This window comes from Triticum aestivum, chromosome 7A (genome assembly GCF_018294505.1).
Source record: "Triticum aestivum cultivar Chinese Spring chromosome 7A, IWGSC CS RefSeq v2.1, whole genome shotgun sequence".
NCBI lineage: Eukaryota > Viridiplantae > Streptophyta > Magnoliopsida > Poales > Poaceae > Triticum > Triticum aestivum.
Window position 1 is genome coordinate 177,358,542 of NC_057812.1, and position 7,440 is coordinate 177,365,981.

Here is a 7,440-nt window from a genome sequence, read left to right on the forward strand (position 1 = left end):
GACAAAGGGAATTGAATACGGGATTGATTAAATCCTCGACATCATGGTTCATCCGATGAGATCATCGTGGAACATGTGGGAGCCAACATGGGTATCCAGATCCCGCTGTTGGTTATTGGCCGGAGAGGTGTCTCGGTCATGTCTGCATGATTCCCGAACCCGTAGGGTCTTCACACTTAAGGTTCGATGACGCTAGGGTTATACGGAAAGTATGTACGTGGTTACCGAATGTTGTTTGGAGTCCCAAATGATATCCCGGACGTCACGAGGAGTTCCGGAATGGTCCGGAGGTAAAGATTAATATATAGGAAGTATGGTTTTGGCCACCGAAAGTGTTCCGGACATCATCGGTAGTGTACCGGGACCACCGGAGGGGTCCGGGCGTCCACCAGGTGGGGCCACCAGCCCCGGAGGCCTACATGGGCCAATAGTGGGAAGGGACCAGTCCCTATGTGGGCTAGGGCGCCTCCCACCAAGGTCCAATGCGCCTCCAAGAGGGGAAGGGGCAAACCCTAGGGCAGATGGGCCCTAAGGCCCACCTCAGGTGCGCCTCCCCCTCTCCCCCTTGTGGCCGCCACCCTAGATGGGATCTAGGGCTGCTGCCACCCCTAGGGAGGAAACCCTAGGTGGGGGCGCAGCCCTCCCTCTCCCCCTATATATAGTGGAGGCAAAGGGGCAGCCCAACACATGAAGTTCCTCCCCTGTTGGCGCAGCCCTACCCCTCTCCCTCCTTGTCTCTCGTAGTGCTTGGCGAAGCCCTGCTGGAGTCCCGCGCTCCTCCACCACCACCATGCCGTCGTGCTGCTGCTGGATGGAGTTTTACCCAACCTCTCCTTCTCCCCTTGCTGGATCAAGGCGTAGGAGACGTCACCGGGCTGTACGTGTGTTGAACGCGGAGGTGCCGTCCGTTCGGCACTAGGATCATCGGTGATTTGGATCACGATGAGTACGACTGCATCAACCCCGTTCACTTGAACGCTTCCGCTTAGCGATCTACAAGGGTATGTAGATGCACTCTCCTTCCCCTCGTTGCTAGATTACTCCATAGATTGATCTTGGTGATGCGTAGAAAATTTTAAATTTCTGCTACGATCCCCAACACGAAGGCCGGGGAGATGTCCGACTACGGGGCGGGCGTCATCTACAAGCGGACGGGCGGGGGATTCCCCAAGATGTCATTGGAGGATTCTGCCAAGAAATGGCAGAACTCCTTCTTCTACGCCGCAACCTTGGCGCGGACCGCATCAACCTGCCGCCCTTTGTCGACGCACCATCGAGGGCGAAGGAGAACTGGAACTACTACCCCCGGCACCCGTCGCAGGAGATCCTCAACCTGTGCCAGCGGGTGTCGGAGATGAGGGAGCGGGAAGGGCTCACCAGCACCGACCTCATTATTGCTTTCATTAGGCACCGGGTGCTGCCGCTGCAGCAGCGCACCCACATCATCGGTCAGATGACCGGCCTCCAAGACCCCAACCGCATGTTGAACTTGCGCCTGGGGGCAGACCAGGTCGCCCGCCGGGTTAATGACATCTCCACGGCCAGGCTGCGAGGGGATTGGGAGTTCGGAAAACCTCCATACAGCCAGGCGAACCCGGCACCCGTGGTGAGTCCCTGGTCTCCGTACTTCTCCGCTGCACATCTTCTTGTTCGTCCCGACGCAACGCGGGAGGTGCTCCTGAACGCCATCCGGCATCCGTATGACCAGGCGCCAACGCAGGTGGTGCGTGCTACATCTTGAGCATGCGTTGGTTTTCCCTTGAAGAGGAAAGGGTGATGCAGCAAAGTAGCATGATTATTTCCCTCAGTTTTTGAGAACCAAGGTATCAATCCAGTAGGAGACTACACGCAAGTCCCCTAGTACCTGCACCAAAAAACAATAACCTCGAAACCAACGCGATAAAGGGGTTGTCAATCCCTTCACGGTCACTTACGAAAGTGAGTTCTGATAGAGATAATAAGATAAATATTTTTGGTATTTTTGTGGTATAGATTGGAAAATAAAGATTGCAAAATAGATAGTAAACTAGAATTGTAGATTGGAAACTTACATGATGTAAAGTAGACCCGGGGGCCATAGGTTTCACTAGTGGCTTCTCTCAAGATAGCATGTATTACGGTGGGTGAACAAATTACTGCCGAGCAATTGATAGAAAAGCGCATAGTTACGATGATATCTAAGGCAATGATCATGAATATAGGCATCATGTCCATGACAAGTAGACCGAAATGATTCTGCATCTACTACTATTACTCCACACATCGACCGCTATCCAGCATGCATCTAGAGTATTAAGTTCATAAGAACGAAGTAACGCATTAGGCAAGATGACATGATGTAGAGGGATAAACTCAAGGAATATGATATAAACCCCATCTTTTTAGACTCGATGGCAACAATACAATACGTGTCGTTTCCCTTTCTGTCACTGGGATCGAGCACTCCAAGATTGAACCCAAAGCTAATCACTTCTCCCGTTGTAAGAAAGATCAATCTAGTAGGCCAAACTAAACCGATAATTCGAAGAGACTTGCAAAGATACCAAATCATGCATATAATAATTCAGAGAAGAATCAAATAATATTCATAGATAATCAAGTTCATAAACCCATAATTCATCGAATCTCAACAAACACACTGCAAAAAGAGTTACATCGAATAGATCTCCAAGAATATCAAGGAGAACTTTGTATTGAGATCCAAAGAGAGAGAAGAAGCCATCTAGCTAATAACTATGGACCCAAAGGTCTGTGGTAAACTACTCACACATCATTGGAGAGGCTATGGTGTTGATGTAGAAGCCCTCCATGATCGAATCCCCCTCTGGCAGATCGCCGGAAAAGGCCCCAAGATGGGATCTCCCGGGTACATAAGGTTGCGGCAGTGGAAATGGTGTTTCGTGGCTCTCCCCGAAGGTTTCAGGGTATACGAGTATATATAGGCGAAAGAAGTAGGTCGGTGGAGTTGTGAGGGGCCCACGAGGGTGGGGGGCACGCCCTCCTATCTTGTGGCCGCCTCGCTGCTTCCTTGACGTCGACTCCAAGTCTCATGGATCACGTTTGTTCCAAAAATGATCCTCGCGAAGGTTTCATTCCGTTTGGATTCCGTTTGATATTTTCTGCGAAACACCGAAATAGGCAAAAAACAGCAATTTGCATTGGGCTTTCGGTTAATAGGTTAGTCCCAAAAATAAGATAAAAATGTATAATAAATCCCATTAAACATCCAAGACAGATAATATAATAGCATTGAACAATCAAAAATTATAGATACGTTGGAGACGTATCAGTGCGGGCCAGCTCGGAGGAGCTCGTGGCCCACGAGGAGGAAGTGGAGGAGGAGGCGGCCGCCGATGCCGGCGCAGGGCACCTTGCGGGTAAGTTCGTCTTCCATATTTCTTGAATTGCCGGGCGCGAGGCAGCGCGGGGGGTGCTGACGCGAGTTGTTGATGTAGTGGCGGGGAAGGCGGCGGCGCGTCTGGCGCCGAGTCGTCCTGTGGGGCGACGGCGGCGAGTCAGCCGCATGGGAAGGACAACATCGTGCCCCGAGCCCCGGCCGTGAAGCGCGCGGCGAACCCAGCCGCCGGCGCGAAGTCGCCCACCAAGAGGAGGCGCGACGCTCCACAGGCGAGGCCGGCGAGACCCACCGTTCCGGTGGTGCCTGGGTAAGTTCCCTCTTTGTTGAATTTGAATGGCTGAGCGGCTCTGGTTGCTTCTTGTTTGTTTACTGCATTGGGCTTCAGGTCGCCGATCTCACTGGCGCTAGCGTCTACGGACTCTGCGTCCACCGAGGGTGCCGTGTTTCGGACGACCCGAACCAGTGTCGTTGATCGGGACGAGGAGGTGGCTGACCCGGACCTCGGCCTGGACCCGGCCGACACCGAAGGCCTGGCCTGGAGGGACCGGAACAAGGCCGAGGAGGAGCTGGAGGCGGCATCGGCCCAGGCCTGGGTCAATGTTGTGGTGACGTGGGCGTGAGCCAGCATGGCCCGAGATGCCGGCGGTGATGGTCTTCATGCCATCGTCGGAGGGGGAGTGCAGCCGAGGTGGCCGTGCGGACACGATGGACCTCGACCGGGAGGTCGTGGTAGTTGGGGATGACACCCCACCGCGGACCGACGAGGTCGAGCGGGCGGGGGCCGAGGGAGGCGACAGTGACGTCATCTTGGAGGTGGTGTTGCGGACGGCACCGGAAGGAGCGCCTCGGGCGCCAACGGGCGGGGCACCACTAGTGGCGGCACCACAGGCTACTCCGGTTGTTGAGCCATAGAGGGTGCAGGAGAGGGCGCCGGAGAAGGCACCAGCCGCGGGAGAGGTGGTAAGCGGAGAGTGCGCCCTGGTGCCCAGACCAGGGGGCGCCGGGCCGTCGGGTTGCAATCGGCTCAGGGCGGGACCAACGAGATCTTCATCGGGCCCCCGACCCAGGAGGAGGCGGCGATGGCCGCCGTGAGCCGGCGCCTACGGGGGCGGATGGACAGGATCCAGGCCTTCGCCCAGGCCGAGGTGGAGCAAACGCGGGAGCTGGAGCGCACCGTGTTCGTAAGTTCTCCCTTGTCTTGTGTTTTCTTTTTTCTACTTCTTCTGGGTGGGGGCACGCTAGCGCACTCACTAGTTGTAGCCCCCGAGATTCGGGCCAACTGTGTAACAGTTGGGTCAAATCTTCAATGATGTCTTGTGCTGATCGTTGCTCCTTACAGCAACTGGACTCCTTTCCGGGTCAGCGTCTTCAACCGGCTTCTGGAGAAGCACCGGCAGCTCAAAGAGCAGCTTGCCGCCAAGGAGGAGGAGCTCCGCGTTTCCGCGGGTATTTTAATCATATGTTCTTTTTAGTGGGGGCACGCTAGCGCACCCACTGGGTGTAGCCCCTGAGATTCGGGCCAACTATGTAGTAGTTGGATCGAATCTTAAAGTGGTTCTTTGTTTCTGAGTCTTTCTTTTGCAGCCGAGGTGTCGTCTTGGAGGACCCGGCTGATCCGACCCGGCTTCTATTACGACCGGCTCATTGCCGACGCCGGTCGGCTTGGGACCGAGGTGGCGGAGGCGAAGGCGGAGGCGATAGGAGCCCGGCAGGCGCTTGATGAAGCCGGTCGGCTGCAGGAGCGGCTGGAGGGCGACAAGAGCCTGCCTGAGGCCGAGGTGGAGCGCCTCAAGGCGGAGGCCACCAAGGTCGTGGAGGCACAACGGGCCCTTGCCGAGGCCGACCAGCAACGCGGCAAGCTAGCCAACGACAAGGGCTAGCTCCAGGCCAAGGTGGAACGTCTGAAGGCACTAGGGGCCGCGACGGAGGAGGCCCATCAGGCGGAAACCCGTCGCCGCAAGGATCCCGAGAAGGCAGCTGAGGCTAAGGATGCTGAGCTGAAGGTGGCCCCCAAGGTCGCCGACTTGGAGAAGACGCTCCAGGAGCGTGACCACACCATTGCCCGGGAGTGGCGCGGTACGTTGCTTGAAGCTCAGCACCTGGAAGAGTCCTTCTCCAGTAAGTGCTTTCCTTGGGTTCTGCCGGGCTGGGATGCCGGCTTCTTCCTCTTGGTGACTGATCTGACTTGCTCTTATTTTCGACAGGAGCCTTCCCGGAGACGCGCCAGCTGGCGGAGGAGGCTGTCCACTTTCAGTGAGACCCGCAAGGAGTTATGGGCTCCAGGACCGACCCGGAGGTGGCTTGGACCTTCCCGGAGATCGTGACCGCCGCCGAAGCTCGTCTGCGAGTCTTGACAGAAGATAGGGCGGCTCTCTGAGTCCGGCACGGCGATGACGGCGTCCCTTTGGCTGGGCTCCATTGCACCGAACAGCTTCACGCGGTTGGCACGGTGGTTGGAGGTGGGCCCAGACCGGCTCCACGAGTGGCGTGTTTCTGCCGCCCGTGCCGGTGCTAAGATGGCGCTCAGGTTCATGATGCCTTGGTGTCCGGATCTGGCGCTGGACGTGCTGATGGGCCAGTGAGCCGGCGCGGAGAACTAGCTGCGGGCGGAGGCCAGGAGGATCGCAGCCCGCGCCAGCTATATTGTTGGGTTCGCCATTCACGATGAGTTCCAACCGGAGCGGATGGAAGATGGCAGAGTTGTTCCTGCTGACGACTTTGGCCTGCTTCTGAACGACCCGGAGGGCGGCTCCGAGGAGACGGGCATCTACGGCGATGTGGATGCTGGGAAGGAAGACGCCGGCACCTCGGCGAACCCAGAGGCCACCGAGGGGAGCCGGCAGCTGCGCGATGATACGTCTCCGTCGTATCTATACTTTTTGATTGTTCCATGCCAATATTCTACAACTTTCATATACTTTTGGCAACTTTTTATACTATTTTTGGGACTAACATATTGATCCAGTGCCCAGTGCCAGTTCCTGTTTGTTGCATGTTTTTTGTTTCACAGAATATCCATATCAAACGGAGTCCAAACGGAATAAAAACTGACGGAGATTTTTTTTGGAATATATATGATTTTGGGGAAGAAGAATCCACGTGAGACGATGCTCGAGGGGCCCACGAGGTAGGGGGAAGCACCCCAGGGTGTCAGACGTGCCCCTGACCCTCGTGGCCACCCTGTAAGGCGGTTGGTGCCCTTCTTTCGCCGCAAGAAAGCTAATATCCGGATAGAGATCGTGTTAAAATTTCAGCCCAATCGGAGTTACGGATCTCCGGGAATATAAGAAACGGTGAAAGGGAAGAATCTGAGAACGCAAAGACAGAGAGAGACAGAGAGACAGATCGAATCTCGGAGGGGCTCTCGCCCCTCCCACGCCATGGAGGCCATGGACCAGAGGGGAAACCCTTCTCCCATCTAGGGAGAAGGTCAAGAAAGAAGAAGAAGGAGGGGGGCTCTCTCCCCCTCGCTTCCGATGGCACTGGAACGCCGCCGGGGGGCCATCATCATCACTGCGATCTACACCAACACCTCCGCCATCTTCACCAACATCTCCATCACCTTCCCCCCTCTATCTACAGCGGTCCACTCTCCCGCAACCCACTGTACCCTCTACTTGAACATTGTGCTTTATGCTTCATATTATTATCCAATGATGTGTTGCCATCCTATGATGTCTGAGTAGATTTTCGTTGTCCTATCGGTGGTTGATGAATTGCTATGATTGATTTAATTTGCTTGTGGTTATGTTGCTGTCCTTTGGTGCCCATCATATGATTGCGCGCGTGGATCACACCCTAGGGTTAGTTGTATGTTGATAGGACTATGTATTGGAGGGCAAGAGTGACAGAAGCTTCAACCTAGCATAGAAATTGATGCATACGGGATTGAAGGGGGACCAATATATCTTAAAGCTATGGTTGGGTTTTACCTTAATGAACATTAGTAGTTGCGGATGCTTGCTAATAGTTCCAATCATAAGTGCATAGAATTCCAAGTCAGGGATGGCATGCTAGCAGTGGCCTCTCCCACATAATACTTGCTATCGGTCTAGTAAAGTAGTCAATTGCTTAGGGGCAAT